Genomic DNA, 20852 nt, shown 5'->3' with positions numbered 1-20852 from the left:
GGAAGGAAGGAAGGACAGATGGAAGGAAGGAAGGACAGTTAGAAGGAAGGAAGAAAGGAGGGAGGCAGGGAGGGAGGGAGAAAAGAAAAGAGGGAGAGAGGAAGAGACGAAGGAAGGAAGGAAGGAAGGAAGGGAGGAAGGTAGGGGGAGGAAAGGAAGGAAGGGAAGAAAGAAGAAAGGAAGGAAGGAAGGAAGGAAGGGAAGAAGGAACAGTCCAAACAGACTTTCCTTTCCTTTCCTTCCTCCTTTCCTCCCCTCCTCCTTTCCTCCCTCCTTCTCTCTTCCTTCCACCTTTCCTCCCTCCTTCTCTCTTCCTTCCTCCTTTCCTCACTTCCTTCTGTTCCTCTGCTCTTTCACATTTCCAGCGTCTCCTCTCTTCATTTCCGCTCTCCTCGTCTCCTGATGTCTCTTCTTTCATGTTTTAATTTTTTTATTTTTAACATATTTCACCGCCTCTCCTCGTTTACAACTCGTCTTGTTTTCCTCATGCTTCACTACTCCCTCTCTCTCTCTCTCTCTCTCTCTCTCTCTCTCTCTCTCTCTCTTCCTTCCTTCCTCCCTTCTTCCCCTGATGATCTAATTCCCCGTCTCTCTCATTTGCTCGTCTCCATCTAATCCTCAATTAAAGGTATCGCTCTCTGTTTGTAAACACACAGCAGATAAAGTGCGGCTCCTCCTTCATCCTCCTCTTCCTCCTTCCTCCTCTTCCTCCTCTTCCTCCTCTTCCTCACCCTCTTCCTCCAGAGAGAGAGAGAGAGAGAGAGAAGCTGTAGTTCAGGGAGCAGCGTAGACGAGAGTCAGAGACATCAAACATTATTTTCTGGTTGTTTTATGGTCACATTTCCAGTTTTTGGGTGAATTTGAGCTTCGTCCTCTCTGCTCTGGTCTGTGTGTAGTTCAGCTTCAGTCAGCAGACACACACACCTGCTGCTCTTTATACGTAAATCACACAGAGACAAAGAGAGACATAGAGACACAGAGCAGAGACACAGAGACGCAGAGCAGACACACACAGAGACACACAGACACACAGACCTGCTGCTCTTTATACGTAAATCACACAGAGACAGAGAGACATAGAGACACAGAGCAGAGACACAGAGACAGCGAGAGAGAGAGCAGAGGGCAGAGACACATACAGAGGAGCAGAGACACAGAGACACAGAGCAGAGACACAGAGCAGAGACACAGAGCAGACGCAGAGACACAGAGCAGAGACACAGAGACACAGAGCAGAGACACAGAAACACAGAGCAGAGACACAGAAACACACAGACCTGCTGCTCTTTATACGTTGATCACACAGAGACACACAGAGACACAGAGACACAGAGCAGAGACACAGAGACACAGAGACACAGAGCAGAGACACAGAGCAGGCACAGAGACACAGAGCAGGCACAGAGACACAGAGCAGAGACACAGAGCAGAGACAGAGACACAGAGACACAGAGAGCAGAGACACAGAGCAGAGACACAGAGACACAGAGCAGAAACACAAAGGAGAGACACCAGAGACACAGGGCAGAGGAGAGACACAGAGCAGACACACAGAGACACAGAGAGCAGAGACACAGAGCAGAGACACAGAGACACAGAGCAGACACACAGAGACACAGAGACACAGAGCAGACACACAGAGACACAGAGCAGAGGAGAGACACAGAGCAGACACACAGAGACACAGAGCAGAGTAGATACACAGAGACACAGGACACACAGAGACACACAGAGACACAGAGCAGAGACACAGAGCAGAGAGCAGAGACACAGAGCAGAGACACAGAGCAGAGACACAGAGCAGAGCAGAGACACAGAGACACAGAGCAGAGACAGAGACACAGAGACAGAGAGACACAGAGCAGAGACGCAGAGACACAGAGCAGAGACACAGAGCAGAGCAGAGACACAGAGCAGAGACACAGACACACAGAGACACAGAGCAGAGAGCAGAGACACAGAGCAGAGAGCAGAGACACAGAGCAGAGACACAGAGACACAGAGCAGAGGACACAGAGCAGAGAGCAGAGACACAGAGCAGAGAGCAGAGACACAGAGCAGAGACACAGACACACAGAGACACACAGAGACACAGAGCAGAGACACAGAGAGCAGAGACAGAGCAGAGACACAGAGCAGAGACACAGAGACACAGAGCAGAGACACAGAGCAGGCACACAGAGACACAGAGCAGAGACACAGAGCAGAGACACAGAGACACAGAGCAGACACACAGAGACACAGAGCAGAGGAGACACAGAGACACAGAGCAGACACACAGAGACACAGAGACACAGAGCAGACACACAGAGACACAGAGCAGAGATGCAGAGCAGAGACACAGAGCAGACACACAGAGACACAGAGACACAGAGCAGACACACAGAGACACAGAGACACAGAGCAGACACACAGAGACACAGAGACACAGAGCAGACACACAGAGACACAGAGCAGAGACACAGAGACACAGAGACAGAGAGCAGAGACACAGAGACACAGAGACACAGACATAGAGACACACACCAACCAACACACACCAACACACACCAACAGAGACACACAGAGACACACTTCTAATAGGACATAATAATGATTCTTTAATGAGTTAACGCTGCACACCTTCACCTTTAAGAGTCTTAATCAGTTATATTTTGTCACCTTTAAGTGTTTTGGCAATTTTATTTGAGCAAAAAAGGGAAAAAAGGACTGATTCCATCTCTTCTTATATGAATATCTGGTTTTCTCTCTGACAGTAAACTGATGCTCCGGGGTTTGAACACATTTGATATCTTTAAGAGAAACTTTTGGCTTCTTGGAAACTTGTGATGGACGTTTTTCTAAAGCTCATGAATAATGCAGCGGCAGTGATTTCCAGATGTTCTCAGAGTGAAAAGAAGCCTTTTGGCGTCTCCAGAGGGAAGCAGGAGGGATGTGATGAAGCGCCTGCGGTCGTGTCAGAGGACTCGGTGTCGCTATGACGATGAAAAGTAAAGAAATGTGACAGAGTGAAGTTAGCAGAGCTCCGTCGCTCCCGTCTGACTTCAGCTCAACATACAAGATTCATAAAGACACAACAAGTCTGATCATATTCACCTCAACTCTGCTTCCTGCCTCTATATGTCTCGCTTCCTACCTCGCTTCCTTCTGTCCTTCCTTCCTTACTTCTGTCCTTCCTTCCTTATTTCTGTCCTTCCTTCCTTCTGTCCTTCCTTCCTTACTTCATCCTTTCATCTGTCCTTCCTTCCTTCCTTCTTTTGATCTGTTTACTGTTTACTGCCTCAATACACCTTGCTTCCTTCCTTTCTTCCTTACTTCAATCTGTCCTTCCTTCCATCTTTCCATCTGTCCTTCCTTACTTCCTTTCATCTGTCCTTCCTTCCTTCCTTCCTTACTTACTTCATTACTTACTCCCTGTCATCTGTCCGTCCTTCCTTCAGTCTGTCCTTCCTTCTTTTCCTTTCTTCCTTCCTTCTGTCCTTCTTTCCTTCCTTCCTTCCTTCCTTCCACCTGTCCTTCCTACCTTACTTCCTTCCTTCTATCTGTCCTTCTTTCCATCTTTCCTTACTTCCTTTCTTCCTTCCATCTGTCCTCCCTTCCTTCCTTTAGTCCTCCCATCCTTCCTTCCTTTTTTCCTTCCTTCCTTCCTTCCTTCCTTCCTTCCTTCCTTCCTTCCTTCCTTCCGTCCTTCCTTCCATCTGTCCTTCTTTCCTTCCTTCCTTTTTTCCTTCCTTCCTTCCTTCCTGTTTTTAGATGCATCCTCGGCTCAATTCGTCATCGTTGTTACGCTGTTGATTTGATAGTGTTCATAAATGTCTCTTCTCTCCTTCTCTCCTTGTCTCCTTCTCTCCCTCCCTCCCTCCCTCTCACTCTCTCTCTCCTTCTCCCCTCCCTCTCCTCCTTCTTTCTCTCTCTCCTTCCCTCTCTCTCTACAGAAAGCAGACCTGGCAGTGGCCGGCTTCACCATCACCTCAGAAAGAGAGAAGGTGATAGACTTCTCTAAACCCTTCATGTCTCTGGGGATCAGCATCCTGTACCGAGTTCATCTGGTAAATATCACAAAATATCCTTCCTTCCTTCCTTCCTTCCTTCCTTCCTTCCTTCCTTCCACCCTCCCTCCTTCTCTCCTCCTTCCTTCTTTCCTTACTCCATCCTTCCTTCCTTCCTTTCCTTACTTCCTTCCTTCCTTCCTTCCTTCCTTCCTTCCTTCCTTCTTTCCTTCCTTCCTTCCACCCTCCCTCCTTCTCTCCTCCCTTCCTTCTTTCCTTACTCCATCCTTCCTTCCTTCCTTTCCTTACTTCCATCTGTTCTTCCTCCCTCCCTCCTTCTCTCCTCCCTTCCTTCTTTCCTTCCTCATCCCCCCTTTCTTCTTCCTTCCTTCCTTCTTTCTTCCCTTCCTCCCTCCTTCTCTCCTCCCTTCCTTCTTTCCTTCCTCATCCCCCCTTTCTTCTTCCTTCCTTCCTTCTTTCTTCCCTTCCTCCCTCCCTCCTTCTCTCTTTCTTTCCTCCCCCCTACCTTCCAGGAGAGGGGGGGGCAGGAGGGGCGAGAGGGGGGCAGTTAAAAGCAGCAGAGGACACAGATAGATGATGTCATGTATGTCTCTTCCTCCGCTTGTTGGAGAGGAAGAGGAGGAAGAGGAGGAAAGATGACAGCAGCTGCTTTCTGGAAAAATCAGAGTTTTGGAACTTTAGAGGATCGCTGATAGGAATGTGAGACAGAAACTCACTCCTCCTCTACTCCTCTCCTCTTCTTCCTCTTCCTCCCTCCTCTCCTCCTCCCCCTCCTCTTCCTTCACCTCTTGCTCTTCCTCTTCTTCCCTCTTTCACCTCCTCCTCTTCATCTTCCTCCTCCTTCACCTCCTCCTCCTCCACCTCCACTTCTCTTCCCCCTCCTCCTCCTCTCCTCTTCCTCCTCTTCCTCCCTCCTCTCATCTTCCTCCTCCTCCTCTTTCTCCTCCTTCACCTCCTCCTCTTCCTCCTTCACCTCCTCCTCCTCCACCTCCCCTTCTCTTCCCCCTCCTCCTCCTCTTCCTCTTCTTCCTTGTTCTCCTCCTTCTCTTCTTCCTCCTTCTCTTCCCCCTGCTCCTCCTCCTCTTTCTCCTCTTTCTCCTCTTCCTCTTGCCTCCTCCTCTCCTCTTCTTCCTCCTCCTCCCTCCTCTCCTCTTCCTCCTCCTCTTCCTCTTCCTCTCCTCATCCTCCACCTCTCCTCTTCTTCCTCCCTCCTCTCCTCTTCCTCCTCTTCCTCCTTCACCTCCCCTTCCTCCTCCTCCTCTTCCTCCCTCCTCCACCTCCTGCTCCTCCTTCTCCTCCTCCTCTTCCTCCTCCTTATCTTCCTCTTCCTCCTCCTCCTTCTCCTCTACCTCCCTCCTCTCCTCATCCTCCTCCTCTTCCTCCTCTTCCTCCTTCACCTCCCCTTCCTCCTCCTCCTCTTTCTCATCCTCCACCTCTCCTCCTCTTCTTCTTCCTCCTCCTCCTCTTCCTCCTCCTCTTCCTCCCTCCTCTCCTCTTCCTCCACCTCCTCCTCTTCCTCCTCCTCTTCCTCCTCCTCTTCCTCCTTTGTGTATTTAGAAAGAGTCAGATGGAACCAATGATCAGTTTTTAACCTGCAGACATGAATACTTCCTGTTTCCTGTTAGTGTCTCTGTGACTCTGATCAGATGAATCTCATGTGACACGCTGCAGACGGAGAGATGATGATGATGATGATGATGATGATGATGATGATGATGATGATGATGATGATGATGGACGGATGAAGGGATAACTGAGACATGATGCAACAGAAAACAATAACAGTGCAAGAAGCTGCTGCAGCTCTGAGAGACAGCTGACTGTAGAGCAGCGAGGTCAAACATGAGGCCCGAGGGCCAGAACCGGCCGCTGAGGGGTCCAAACATGGCCCACTTTCCTTCCTTCCTTCCTTCCTTCCTTCCTTCCTTCCTTCCTTCCTTCGTTCCTTCCTTCTTTCATTCCTTCCTTTTCCTCCATCTTTCCTTCCTTCCTTCTTTCATTCCCTCCTTCCTTCCTTCCTTCCTCCCTTCCTTCCTTCCTTCCTTCCTTCCTTCTTCTCCTCCTTCTCCTCCTTCTTTTCCTTCTTCACTTTCTTCCTTCTCTTCCTTCATTCCTTCCTTTTATCCTTCCTTCCTTCCTTTTCCTCCTTCTCTTCCTTCCTTCCTTCCATCTGTCCTTCTTTTCCTTCCTTCCTTTTCCTCCTTCTCTTCCTTCCTTCCTTCTTTTTCTCCTTCCTTTTCCTTCTTTCCTTCCTTCCTTCCATCTATCCTTCCTTCCTTTTCCTTCTTTCCTTCATTCCTTCCATCTATCCTTCCTTCCTTTTCCTTCTTTCCTTCCTTCCTTTCCTCCTTCCTTCTTTCATTCCCTCCTTCCTTCCTTTTCCTCCTTCCCTTCCTTCATTCTTTCTTTCATTCCCTCCTTCCTTCCTTTTCCTCCTTTTCTTCCTTCATTCCTTCCTTTTATCCTTCCTTCCTTCCTTTTCCTCCTTCTCTTCCTTCCTTCCTTTCCTCCTTTCTTGTCCTTCCTTCCTTTCCTTCCTTCCTTTCCTCCTTTCTTTAGTCCTTTCTTCCTGTCTTCTCTTCATTCTTTTCCTTCCATCCTTCCTTACTATTTGTCCTTCCTCCCTTCCTTCCTTCCTTTTCCTCCTTCCATCCCTCCTCAGATCAGACTGGACCCTTGTATTAGAGTGTAATAAAGCAGCTCGGAGCACTTTAACTCTAAATGCTCGACGGCTCGCTGCTGATTGATGAGTCCTTCCTCCTTCCTTCCTTCCTTCCTTCCTTCCTTCCTTCCTTCCATCTATCCTTCTCTTCCTTCATTCCTTCCTTTTACGCTTCCTTCCTTCCCTTCCTCCTTTCTTGTCCTTCCTTCCTTCATTCCTTCTTGCTCTAGTCCTTTCTTCCTGTCTTCTCTTCGTTCTTTTCCTTCCTTCCATATGTCCTTCCTCACTTTCTTTCTTCCTTCCATAATTCCTTACTCTTGTCCTTCCTTCCTTTCCTCCTTTCTTTTCCTTCCTTCCTGTCTTCTCTTCGTTCTTGTCCTTCCTTCCTTCCTTCCTTGCTCTAGCCCTTCCTTCCTGTCTTCTCTTCATTCTTTTCCTTCCTTTCTTCCTTCCGTATGTCCTTCCTCCCTCCCTTCCTTCCTTTTCCTCCGTCCATCCCTCCTCAGATCAGACTGGACTCTTGTATTAAAGTGTAATAAAGCAGCTCAGAGCACTTTAACGGTTTTAACGGTTTTATATTTCCTCTAAATGCTCGACGGCTCGCTGCTGATTGATGACTTTGATGTTTATGATCTAACAGTAAAGTTTTATTTTAATCGTAACACCAACCTGCCAAACGTTCCACACACGCACCCATAAATCATCTTCACATCTAAAGTCTAAAACCCCCCCCCCCCCTAAAACTAACAAAGTGATTAACCCTTAAACAGTCCTCCCTCCTTTCTTTCCTTCTTCCTTTCCTTTCCTTTCCTTTCCTCCCTTCTTTCGTTCCTCCCTCCTTTCTTTCCTTCTTTCCTTCCTTCTTTCCTTTCCCTTCCTACCTTCCTCCCTCCTTTCCTTCCTGATTCCTTCCTTCTTTCCTCCCTCCTTCTTTCCTTTCCTTTCCTCCCTTCCTTCGTTCCTCCCTCCTTGATGTTTATGATCTAACAGTAAAGTTTTATTTTAATCGTAACACCAACCTGCCAAACGTTCCTCACACGCACCCATAACTCATCTTCACATCTAAAGTCTAAACCCCCCCCCCTAAAACTAACAAAGTGTTTAACCCTTAAACAGTCCTCCCTCCTTTCTTTCCTTCTTCCTTTCCTTCCTTCCTCCCCTCCTTTGCCCTTAAACAGACAGGAGTGATGTCACTATGTGATGTCACTAGTTATGTCATTTGCACCTAAAGTAAAACATTTTCCTTCCTCCCTCCTTTCTTTCCTTCCTTCCTTCCCTCCTTTCCTTCCTTATTCCTTCCTCCCTTCCTTCTTTCCTCCCTCCTTCTCTCTTTCTTTCCTCTGTCCTTCTTTCCTACATTCCCTCCTTTCCTTCCTTATTCCTTCCTCCCTTCCTTCGTTCCTCCTTCTTTCCTTTCCTTTCCTCCCTTCCTTCGTTCCTCCCTCCTTTCCTTCGTTCCTCCCTCCCTCCTTTCCTTCTTCCCTTCTTTCCTTCCTTCTTTCCTTTCCCTTCCTACCTTTCTCCCTCCTTTCCTTCCTGATTCCTTCCTTCTTTCCCCCCTCCTTCTCTCTTTCTTTCCTCTGTCCTTCTTTCCTTCCTTCCGTCCTTCCTTCCTCCCTTCCTTCCTCCCTCCCTCCTTTCCATCCGTCTTCCTCCCTCCTTCCTTTCCTTCCTTCTTCCTCCCTTCCTTCCCTTCTTCCCTCCTTTCCTTCCTTCTTCCCTCCTTTCCTTCTTTCCTTTCCCTTCCTACCTTCCTCCCTCCTTTCCTTCCTTATCCCTCCTTCTTTCCTTTCCTTTCCTTTCTTCCCTTCCTTCGTTCCTCCCTTCCTTCGTTCCTCCCTCCCTCCTTTCCTTCCTCCCTTCTTTCCTCCCTTCCTTCCTTCCTCCTCTCCTTCCTTCCTTCCTTCCTTCCTTCCGTCCTCCCTCCTTTCCATCCTTCTTCCCTCCTTTCCTTCCTTCTTCCCTCCTTTCCTTCCTTCTTCCCTCCTTTCCTTCCTTCTTCCTCCCTTCCTTCCCTTCTTCCCTCCTTTCCTTCCTTCTTCCTCCCTTCCTTCCCTTCCTCCCTCCTTTCCTTCCTTCTTCCCTCCTTTCCTTCCTTCTTCCCTCCTTTCCTTCCTTCTTCCCTCCTTTCCTTCCTTCTTCCTCCCTTCCTTCCCTTCTTCCCTCCTTTCCTTCCTTCTTCCTCCCTTCCTTCCCTTCCTCCCTCCTTTCCTTCCTTCTTCCCTCCTTTCCTTCCTTCCTTACGTTAGGTGCAAATGACATAACTAGTAAGGCCTGTTGAAGGGTTAAATGTGATCCGCTGCAGAACGTTTGACTGTTTGTTAAATTCAGACACATGTCAGAGCGAGCACCTGCATGACCTGCTGCTTAATCACGCTGCATGTGACACACACGCTGAGCGACGGCAGTGATTAAAGGTTCAACGCTGCAGGAAGCTTCAATGTACACCACAAGTTTTTGAACAAAAGTTCAGAGGTAAAAAAAAAGAAAAGAAGAGAAATCTGTTTTTAAATCTTCTCTAATTAACACGTTGTAGGTTTGATCTGTGTGTTAAACGCTGCTTTAACTCGCACAAGAAAAGCATCTGCTGTGTGTGTGTGTGTGTGTGTGTGTGTGTGTGTGTGTGTGTGTGTGTGTGTGTGTGTGTGTTTCCTTGACAACAAAAAAAACAGGTTTAAACGTTAAAGATGTGAAAGATGAGTTTGACCTCGCAGATATAAAAGTGAAGATAAACAAAACAAAACTCTCACAAGATAATAAAAGTCTCATTACAGAAGAAACTCTCTCAGTGACATTATGTTCTTATCAGCAGAACTACTTACTGTAGTACAACCTGTAAGTAAATATGATTCATGTGAGAGGAAGCTTAGTGCTAAAAACACACATTTATAATTTATATTAGTATAACGCAGCGACGTCCATCAACTTTCTGACTGTTTTGAGTGAAACCATTTAGATGAGGCTGTCAATCAAAGTCACCACCTCTACCAGAAACATGGACGCTACTTCTGAGAGCTTTCTGCTGCTAGCTCGGCAGCTAACTCAGCAGCTAACTCAGCTGGTAGCTCATCGGCTAATTCGGCTGCTAGCTTGGCGGCTAACTCGGCTGCAAGAGCGTATCTATGTTCCCCGATCGCGGCTAACTCGGTTGCTAGCTCAGCGGCTAACTCCACTGTTAGCTCGGCGGCTAATTCGGCTGCTAGCTAGGCGGCTAATTCGGTTGCTAGCTCGGCGGCTAACTCGGCGGCTAACTCATCTGCTAACTCGGCTGCTAACTCAGCTAACTGACTAAACCTATGTTCCCCGGTCACATACAAAGCGGGGAACATAGGACCCGGGGAACATAGGGATAATCCCCTCGGTTGCTAGCTCAACGGCTAACTCGGCGGCTAACTCAGCTAACTGGCTAACTGTAGACTGTAGTAGTAGTAGTGCTAACTCAGCTAACTGGCTAACTGTAGACTGTAGTAGTAGTAGTGCTAACTCAGCTAACTGGCTAACTGTAGACTGTAGTAGTAGTAGTGCTAACTCAGCTAACTGGCTAACTGTAGACTGTAGTAGTAGTAGTGCTAACTCAGCTAACAGGCTAACTGTAGACTGTAGTAGTAGTAGTAGTGCTAACTCAGCTAACAGGCTAACTGTAGACTGTAGTAGTAGTAGTGCTAACTCAGCTAACTGGCTAACTGTAGACTGTAGTAGTAGTAGTGCTAACTCAGCTAACTGGCTAACTGTAGACTGTAGTAGTAGTAGTGTGTGCTGAATGTATTTATACCTCTACAGCAGCAGGAGCGGGTTTATGCTAATCCTAGCTCCACAATTCAAATCTAAATGGTTGAAATGCTTTTTACACCTTTTATAGAAATACATTTATGACCTATTTAATGTGTTTAGAAGAAAATGTCTCAATTCACTTTACACAGTCTTTAATTATACATTCTGAATTTTCTAGTAAATAAAAAACAGGAAGACAATGCTGATTTTCACAAAATGGATTTATTAAACAAACTTCCATCACTTTGCAGAACTTGAAATCAAACTTGTGACTTCAGTTTGATTTCTTTTTAAGTACCAAAAAAAAAAAAAAAAGCTGCTGTTGATGAAATGCTGTCAGTCTTTATCCGCTCTCTGCTGATCAGATCCTGTTCATCAGCAGCTCATCAGGATTCTCCGTCTGTCCTCCGTGTTTGATGTATCAGCTGTTCAGAGTATTGACTCAGTGATCAGTCAGATGTTTAATGTGTGTACAGCACACACAGAGACACACACACACACACACACACACACACACACACACACACACACACAGTCTTCCCCCGCTTCATTTTCTTAAGTGTTTATTTAACGATTAATTGGAGCGAGAGAACATTTCTAACAGCGTGGAGCGAAGGTTTAACAGTCACATGACCAACAGGACCCAGCGCTGGGGGAGCCGAGGCGAGGCGTCGTAAAGTAGATCCAGTAAAGACGCACACACACACACACACACACACTCACAGAGACACACAAACACACAGAGACACACACAAACACACTCACACTCACAGAGACACACACACACTCTCACACACACAAAGCAGCAGCAGAGTGAACATTATACACAGCAGAGAGGCTGGTTAACAGGCTGTGAGCTCATAAACACACACACACACACACACACACTCACACACACACACACACACACAGACACACACACACTTCACCTGAACATGAACCATGAACACGCTGTTTCCTGTCTGTGTGAAGCATCTCACATGTTGTTCTGTGTTTTATTAGGAAACATTTAAACCATCAAACTGTTCAGGAGCGATGGAAGAAGTACAAGTACAAATACAGCAACTTAAAATACTTCAATACTAGTAAAAGTACTGCAGTATTATAGTAATGTAGTATGCAGTATTACAGTATTACAGTAAAAGTACTGCAGTATTATGAGTGATGTAGTATGCAGTATTACAGTAAAAGTACTGCAGTATTATAGTGATGTAGTATGCAGTATTACAGTAAAAGTACTGCAGTATTATAGTGATGTAGTATGCAGTATTACAGTAAAAGTACTGCAGTATTATAGTGATGTAGTATGCAGTATTACAGTAAAAGTACTGCAGTATTATAGTGATGTAGTATGCAGTATTATAGTAAAAGTACTGCAGTATTATAGTGATGTAGTATGCAGTATTACAGTAAAAGTACTGCAGTATTATAGTGATGTAGTATGCAGTATTACAGTAAAAGTACTGCAGTATTATAGTGATGTAGTATGCAGTATTACAGTAAAAGTACTGCAGTATTATAGTGATGTAGTATGCAGTATTACAGTAAAGGTACTGCAGTATTATAGTGATGTAGTATGCAGTATTACAGTAAAAGTACTGCAGTATTATAGTGATGTAGTATGCAGTATTACAGTAAAAGTACTGCAGTATTATAGTGATGTAGTATGCAGTATTACAGTAAAAGTACTGCAGTATTATAGTGATGTAGTATGCAGTATTACAGTAAAAGTACTGCAGTATTATAGTGATGTAGTATGCAGTATTACAGTAAAAGTACTGCAGTATTATAGTGATGTAGTATGCAGTATTACAGTAAAAGTACTGCAGTATTATAGTGATGTAGTATGCAGTATTACAGTAAAGGTACTGCAGTATTATAGTGATGTAGTATGCAGTATTACAGTAAAGGTACTGCAGTATTATAGTGATGTAGTATGCAGTATTATAGTGATGTAGTATGCAGTATTATAGTGATGTAGTATGCAGTATTACAGTAAAAGTACTACAGTAAAGTACTAGTACCTCTCTCTAACTTCAGATCAGAAACTCTTTAATTAAGCCGTCCGTGTTGCCTTCAGGGCCCGTGGGATTCTGCAGCTCTGGACTCACTCGTCCACTTTTCCTGCTTCATGATTGAAACTCGACAAACATCCTCTGAGCTCGTAACTCAGCGTCTCCCAAAGCAGCGATGAACTCAGACTGATGTGAGGAAGCAAACACAGCAGCACACTTAAAGATGCTAATCTATTTAATTGGCCGAGCTGTTGACTTACGCACACACATTAGCGGCGAGCCGTGGTGTTTATCAGTGTTTTTGCCCCCTGGTGTTGAACAGTGTAAATGTATGTGTGCTGCTCGGCGTTCATTAGAGCTCCATATATTATCCGTGTGCTTTTCACTGCGTCTCCGCCTCGGTGATTAGTTACAGCGTGATGCGTTCAGGCGCGCTGTTGATCTGCTGCAGGGGCTGCTGGGAGATCTCCTGCTTCTGGTTTCTATAGCGCTGCTCCTCTCCAGGGGTTTTCATCTCTAGTAAATCCCCCTCCCCCCAATAGGGTGTAGATCTGGATGCATCAGATACACAACATGGGTCCAGATTTGAGTCCACAGATCTGGATCAAGCTCCGGCTGCTGTGTGATTTCATTGTTTTAAATATTATAATTACTAACAGCAGCTTCTAATGAATCCTCCTCCCAACGTCACCATGAACCTGATCAATCTTTAACCCTTACACGCTGTTCACAGTCACATTTGACCCATTTTACATTCATAGAAACACTGTAAAACATTCATTATAGTCAGACTTTTCCTAATGTACCATTGAGTATTAGGGCCATACTAATAAAACAAATACAGTTTTGGAAATGACGAGAATAAAGTCGTATAAATGGCACACAGATGTAACTAGCGCTAGCCTTACAGTCGACCGCTACCAGCAGCTCTTCTTCCACTAAAGTCTGCGTGTTTCTTTCTTCCAAACAGACTCAGTCGTTTCAAAGTCCTGGTACTGATAATAATTTGATGCTGATGCCAAAAGATTATAGAAGATTAGATTAAAGAAGAATATTTCCTTATTTGTAAAACCGATATCAAAGTATAACTTAACAAGATGCTCAACATTCCTCATTTGAATGCAGGAGGACAGTTCTCCTAATATTTTGACTTTATTCTTGTAATTTCCACACAAAAAGAAGTATCATAGTCTGGCCCTGATACTCCGTTGTACTACACTATTAAACATTTAATGCAGCTGATGCACATTTCTTTAAACATGCATTTGACTTATTTAACAATCAGCATTTAACCTCCTGCAACCCTGCATCCTCATATGTGAACGTTACATTTTGGGTTTGCAGGACCTTATATTTAATTCTGCTGAACTTTGACCTTTCGTCTTATTCGTTCGTGCTGTTTTGTGCCACCTAGTGGTCACAAAAGCACATTACAGTGTAGAAACCAGATGGCATCTCAGCCGAGTCAATCAACAGCTCATCCTCAGATGAAAGTGGAGCAGATATGAAACCTTCCCAAATGTTACGGTGGAAACTTTTTTATTTATGTTAACGTTTGTAGTTTAATATGTTTTACACATTTCACTAATTTTAGCAACAGGAACGAGCTGCTGTACGACTGCTAATCAAGAAGTACTCATTTGACGATGGCAAAGGGAAAATGTAAATGTAAAGAATAAAAAAAAGGCTTTTATACACTGGTGAATTAATTGTGTTATCCAGTAAAATAAACACACATGAGGACTTCCTGTTCAGAGACAGTGTTTATTATTATAGTTTATTATAATTAGATTCCACTAATCCTAAATATCTATCAGATTAAAACTGCAGAACAAACAGAAGCTCTGGTCTCAGGAGGTTTAACGTTGTGTTCATCAGATTCATGTAGAGACTAATTATGAGTCAGAGTATGATCAGCATGGAAAGGGTTAAAGCTCACACATACATATATCAAGTTTTATGCTTAGGTTTAACCCTCGTGTCGTCCTCCCGGATCAAATTGACCCCGTCTAATTCTTCTTTCCTCCCTTCCTTCTTTCCTTCCGTCTATACTTCCTCCATCCCCCTCCTTTCCTTCCTTCTTCCTCCCTCCTTTCCTTCCTTCCCTCCTTTTCCTTCCTTATTCCTTCCTCCCTTCCTTCTTTCCTCCCTCCCTCCTTCTCTCTTTCTTTCCTCTGTCATTCTTTCCTACCTTCCTTCATTTTTCCTTTCCTCTCATCTTCCTTCCCTCCCTCCTTCCTCCCTCCTTTCCTTCCTTCTTCCTTTTTTACTTTCCTCCCTTCCTTCCTCCCTCCTTCCTTCTTTCCTCCCTACTTTCGTCCCTTCTTCCTTCCTCCCTCCTTTCCTCCCTCCTTTCCTTCCTTCTTCCTTCCTTCCTTCCTTCCTTCCTTGACTCGAGGACAACAGGAGGGTTAAAGGAGCCAGTTGATTGTCTCCATCAGAGCTTCAGTCATTGGGTCCAATCAGAGACTTCCAATCCTTTCCTCCAGTATTGTGGGGAAGGAAGGAGGGAGAAGGAAGGAAAGGAGGGAGGGAAGAAGGAAGGAAAGGAGGGAGGGAAGAAGGAAGGAAGGAGGAAGGAAGGAAGGAGGGAGGAAAAAGGAAGGTAGGGGGGAGGAAAGAAAGAGAGAAGGAGGGAGGAAGGACAGACTGAAGGAAGGAAGGAAGGAAGGAGGAAGAAGGGAGGGGAGGAAGGAAGGAGGAAGAAGGAAGGAAAAGAGGGATGGAAGAAGGAAGGAAAGGAGGGAGGGAAGAAGGGAGGAAAGGAGGGAGGAAGGAAGGAAGGAAGGAAGGAGGGAGGAAGAAGGAAGGTAGGGGGGAGGAAAGAAAGAGAGAAGGAGGGTGGAAGGACAGACTGAAGGAAGGAAGGAAAGAAAGGAGGATAGAAGGAAGGAAAGGAGGATAGAAGGAAGGAAAAGAGGGATGGAAGAAGGAAGGAAATGAGGGAGGGAAGAAGGAAGGAAAGGAGGAAGGAAGGAAGGAAGGAGGGAGGGAGGAAGAAGGAAGGTAGGGGGGAGGAAAGAAAGAGAAGGGAGGGAGGAAGGACAGATGGAAGGAAGGAGGAAGGAAAGGAGGATAGAAGGAAGAAGGGAGGAAGGAAGGAGGAAGAAGGGAGGGGAGGGAGGAAGGAAGGAAGGAGGGAGGAAGAAGGAAGGTAGGGGGGAGGAAAGAAAGAGAGAAGGAGGGTGGAAGGACAGACTGAAGGAAGGAGGAAGGAAAGGAGGATAGAAGGAAGGAAAGGAGGATAGAAGGAAGCAAAGGAGGGAGGAAAGAAGGAAGTCAATGGGACTCATCTAATCAGGGAACATCAGCTGACATCACCAGTAGAGAAGCTGGTTGACTGTTTGAAGCTTGGTCTCTTGGTCTCTCGGTCTCTCTGTCTCTCGGTCTCGTGGTCTTGTGGTCTCTCTGTCTCTCTGTCTCTCGGTCTCGTGGTCTCTTGGTCTCTCGGTCTCTTGGTCTCGTTCTTGTCGTGTGATCTGAAGACAGAAGAGTGTAATTTTGATAAATGCTCAGCTGTCAGTCTGAACGTGAGCCTGGTGTTTCTGAGCCTGGTGTTTCTGAGCCTGGTGTTTCTGGTGGTTCTGAGTCTGGTGTTTCTGAGTCCGGTGTTTCTGATCCTGGTGTTTCTGAGCCTGGTGTTTCTGGTGGTTCTGAGTCTGGTGTTTCTGAGTCCGGTGTTTCTGATCCTGGTGTTTCTGAGCCTGGTGTTTCTGGTGGTTCTGAGTCTGGTGTTTCTGAGTCCGGTGTTTCTGATCCTGGTGTTTCTGAGCCTGGTGTTTCTGAGCCTGGTGTTTCTGAGCCTGGTGTTTCTGATCCTGGTGTTTCTGAGCCTGGTGTTTCTGGTGGTTCTGAGTCTGGTGTTTCTGAGTCCGGTGTTTCTGATCCTGGTGTTTCTGAGCCTGGTGTTTCTGAGCCTGGTGTTTCTGAGCCTGGTGTTTCTGAGTCTGGTGTTTCTGAGCCTGGTGTTTCTGGTCCTGGTGTTTCTGAGCCTGGTGCTTTTCTGCTTTTCTCTCCACGCTCTCTGACTGACAGACAGACAGACGGTCATTATCACAATTCACTGCTGCCAGCTGGAGACGCTACAGCTTCACTTATATTGTTGTTTTTCTTTTCTTGGATTTAAAGTTCATTTAGTTCAACGTGTGAATCTCAGCGTTGTCACTCAGAGGATGATAGAAGCTCTCCTCTCCTATAAATACTCCCTCTCTCCCTCCCTCCCTCCCTCCTTCCTTCCTTCCTCCCTTCCTCCTTTCCTTCAGAGGATGATAGAAGCTCTCCTCTCCTATAAATACTCACTCCCTCCCTCCCTCCTCCCTCCTTCCTTCCTTCCTTCCTCCCTCCCTCCTTTCCTTCAGAGGATGATAGAAGCTCTCCTCTCCTATAAATACTCCCTCCCTCCCTCCTTCTTTCCTTCCTCCCTCCCTCCTTTCCTTCAGAGGATGATAGAAGCTCTCCTCTCCTATAAATACTCCCTCCCTCCCTCCCTCTTTCCTTTCCTTCCTCCCTTCCTCCTTTCCTTCAGAGGATGATAGAAGCTTCTCCTCTCCTATTAATACTCCCTCCCTCCCTCCTTCCTTCCTTCCTCCCTCCCTCCTTTCCTTCAGAGGATGATAGAAGCTCTCCTCTCCTATAAATACTCCCTCCCTCCCTCCTTCCTTCCTTCCTTCCTTCCTCCCTCCTTTCCTTCAGAGGATGATAGAAGCTCTCCTCTCCTATAAATACTCACTCCCTCCCTCCCTCCTCCCTCCTTCCTTCCTTCCTTCCTCCCTCCCTCCTTTCCTTCAGAGGATGATAGAAGCTCTCCTCTCCTATAAATACTCCCTCCCTCCCTCCTTCTTTCCTTCCTCCCTCCCTCCTTTCCTTCAGAGGATGATAGAAGCTCTCCTCTCCTATAAATACTCCCTCCCTCCCTCCCTCTTTCCTTTCCTTCCTCCCTTTCTCCTTTCCTTCAGAGGATGATAGAAGCTTCTCCTCTCCTATTAATACTCCCTCCCTCCCTCCTTCCTTCCTTCCTCCCTCCCTCCTTTCCTTCAGAGGATGATAGAAGCTCTCCTCTCCTATAAATACTCCCTCCCTCCCTCCTTCTTTCCTTCCTTCCTCCTTCCCTCCCTCCTTTCCTTCAGAGGATGATAGAAGCTCTCCTCTCCTATAAATACTCCCATTAGAATAACTTCACACTTTACACCTGAAGAAGAAACTACTCTCAGCATGAACAGCTTTTTATATTCATGTGACAGCGCCCTCTAATGGTCACTGTAATTATTATAAATATGATATTTAAAGGAGAAACTCAGATTATTATTATTATTATGAACACAATGGGTCAAACTAGGCCTTGTGCTCATCGTGAGGCTGCAGCAGACAGTGAGTCTGATAGTGTTGCTATGGCAACCAAACTCAGATATGTGTTTGCCTGTTTCAATGGGCAGCAGAGGACAGAGGTAACTGGTTTCCATTCACCAACAAAAAACTAAACTAAACAGACTGGAACTGCAGAACATGAGGTATTATGTCTCCCTTCCTCCCTCCTCCCTCCTTTCCTTCCTTCTTTCCTGTCCTCCCTCCCTCCTTTCCTTCCTTCTTTCCTTTTGTCCCTTCCTTCCTCCCTCCCTCCTTTCCTTCCTTCTTTGCTTTCCTTCCTTCCTTCCTCCCTCCCACCTTTCCTTCCTTCTTCCTTCCTCCCTCCCTCCTTTCCTTTCCTTTCCTTTCCTCCCTTCCTCCCTCCTTTCCTTCCTTCTTTCCTTTCTTCTTCCTCCCTCCTTTCCTTTCTTCTTCCTCCCTTTCCTTCCTTGAGTCGAGGACAACAACAGGAGGGTTAAAGCTGAAAATCTGAAGATAAAACAATGACTTTTATTTTGAAATAATGGGAACTGTAATAGAGAAATGTAATTAACTGTGTGTGTGTGTGTGTGTGTGTGTGTGTGCATGTGTGTGTGTCTATGTGTGTGTGTGTGTGTGTGTGTGTGTGTGTGTGTGTGTGTGTGTGTGTGTGTGTGTGTGTGTGTGTGTGTGTGTGTGTGTGTGTGTTTCAGGGTCGTAAACCAGGTTACTTCTCCTTCCTGGATCCTTTCTCTCCGGCCGTCTGGCTCTTCATGCTGTTGGCTTACCTCGCCGTCAGCTGTGTCCTCTTCCTCGCCGCCAGGTAATATGTGTGTGTGTGTGTGTAGATTTCTTACAGTGTGCTCATGTTATAATCACAGACTGTATAAAAGAAATGGACGTGATGATGATGACTCTGTCTCTCTCTATGTCTCTCTCTCCCTCTCTCTCTTTCTCGCTCTCCCCCCTCACTCTCTCTCTCTCTCTCTCCCTCTCTCTCTCTCTCTCTCTGCATCTCTTTCTCCCTCTCTGTCTCTCTCTCTCTCCCTCTCCCTCTCTCTCTCTCTGTCTCTGTCTCTCTCTCTCCTTTTCTCTCTTTCTCTCCCTCTCTCTCTCTCTGTCTCTCTCTCTCTCTCTTTCTGTCTCTCTCCCTCTCTCCCTCCCTCTCTCTCTCTCTTTCTCTAACTCTCTCCCTCTCTCTGGCTCTCCTTTTCTCTCTTTCTCTCCCCCTCCCTCTCTTTCTCTCCCTCTCTCTTCCTTTCTCCCCCTCTATCACCCTCCCTCTCTCTCTCCCCTCTCTCTCTCTCCCTCTCTCTGTCTCTCTCTCTCCCTCTCGCTCTCTCTATGCCCCCCCCCCTCTCCCTCTCTCTCTCTCCATCTCTCCCTCCCTCTCTCCCCCCAGGTTGAGCCCCTATGAGTGGTATAACCCTCACCCGTGTCTTCGGGAGCGTCGGGACGTTCTGGAGAACCAGTACACTCTGGGAAACAGTCTGTGGTTCCCAGTGGGAGGTTTCATGCAGCAGGGATCAGAGATCATGCCTCGAGCTCTGTCCACCCCGCTGCGTCAGTGGAGTCTGGTCAGTAGCAGTAGTATTACTATTAGCATTATTATTATTAGTAGTAGTAGTAGTAGTAGTAGTAGTAGTAGTAGTAGTGGTATTATGGACAGGAAGGAATGAGTCATAGTTAGGAACAAAGGAGGAAACCAGAAAAACATGAAAAACAGCTGAACTTTTGGTTTTTGGTGCTTAATGGGAACATTTACCCTAACAGCTGAGGAAGGAAGGAAGGAAGAAAGGAAGGAGAGAGGAAAGAAGGAAGGGAGGAACAAACGAAGAAAGGAAGGAAAGAAGGAAGAGAGGATGGGAGGAATGAATGAACAAAGAAACTAAATCTTTTTATATTCTTTTAGAGTGACTATTTAACATCAGTCCAGGGACAGCAGATGTAAAATAGCCTTTTGGTTAATTCTGGCATGTTTACATTTTGTTAAAATGTTTTATTAATGTGCATTGTCCTTGATTCCTAAATCTTTAAATAAATAAAATAAATAAGGAAGGAAGGAAGGACAGATGGAGGGAACATTACCCTAGCAAATGAAAACATTGTGTAACCCCCGGTTACCAAAACAGTGAAATAAAATAAATTGGATAACTTAGAAAATTGATTAGAGAAAGGTGAATTCATGTGGGATTGATTGTAATAATAAAATAAATTAATAAAAAAATAATAATAATTTTAAAATGTATTTAGATAAATAACCGTTGTAGCAGCACACAGACTATAAAAGCCTGCGTCACCCCGTTGTCATAGCAACAGCTGATCCACAGACAAATAGAGCAAAACCCAGAGTGATAAAACGAGCTATAACCTGGAGCAGTCACACTACTGCTGCTCTTTCTGCCCAAGTCAAATCACGGTGAGTTTAAACCAATGTATTATAAATATAGCAATATTCACTGAAAAGAAGAAAAAAGAAAAAAATCCGTTAGGGCTAGCCGCGCTCGCTGCTCTAGCGTTAGCAACAGTTAGCAGCGGTTAGCAGCATAGACATATATATCTATGGTTAGCAGCGGTTAGCCAGCGCTAATAGTGACAACCGTTGGTGGCTGTTAATAGCCATTGGTGCTAACGGTGCTAGCGTTAGCGGCCATTAGCAACCGCTAGCATTGGTAGCCGTTTATAGCCGTTGGTGCTAACAACGCTAACGTTAGCAATTGTGAATTAATACCTGATTAGTGGCTATTTTGAGTTGTGTGTGTATAGAAATCAATTTGTATATAAGTCGGTGTTAAAGTGTATTAGTTGTACTATAATTATTATATTGTGTATATCTTATATTTATATAACCTGTTTGTAATTGTGTTATTGATTTTTAATGTCTTAATGATTGAAAAGGGAAGAAAAGAGAGAGAAGGGAAAACATGATGAGGAAGAATGCAAGTTTAATTTAGTTTAGTTTATTAACATTTCAATCAAATTATTTTTAAATATAGAACAAGAGTGATTTTGAAAAAAAGAAGTATTTGGTCTGTGTAGTGATTATTATTATTATTTTTGGGCTTTGTGGTT

At 45.5% G+C, this 20852-nt stretch overlaps 1 pseudogene; it reads left to right on the top strand.

Moving 5' to 3' along the window:
* Positions 1–20852, top strand: part of LOC128374567 (glutamate receptor ionotropic, kainate 5-like) — a 104521-nt pseudogene that overhangs the window by 67419 nt on the left and 16250 nt on the right.

This window comes from Scomber japonicus, chromosome 15, assembly GCF_027409825.1.
Source record: "Scomber japonicus isolate fScoJap1 chromosome 15, fScoJap1.pri, whole genome shotgun sequence".
In the NCBI taxonomy this organism is placed as follows: Eukaryota; Metazoa; Chordata; class Actinopteri; order Scombriformes; family Scombridae; genus Scomber; species Scomber japonicus.
This window is presented reverse-complemented; position numbering and strand designations above follow the sequence as displayed.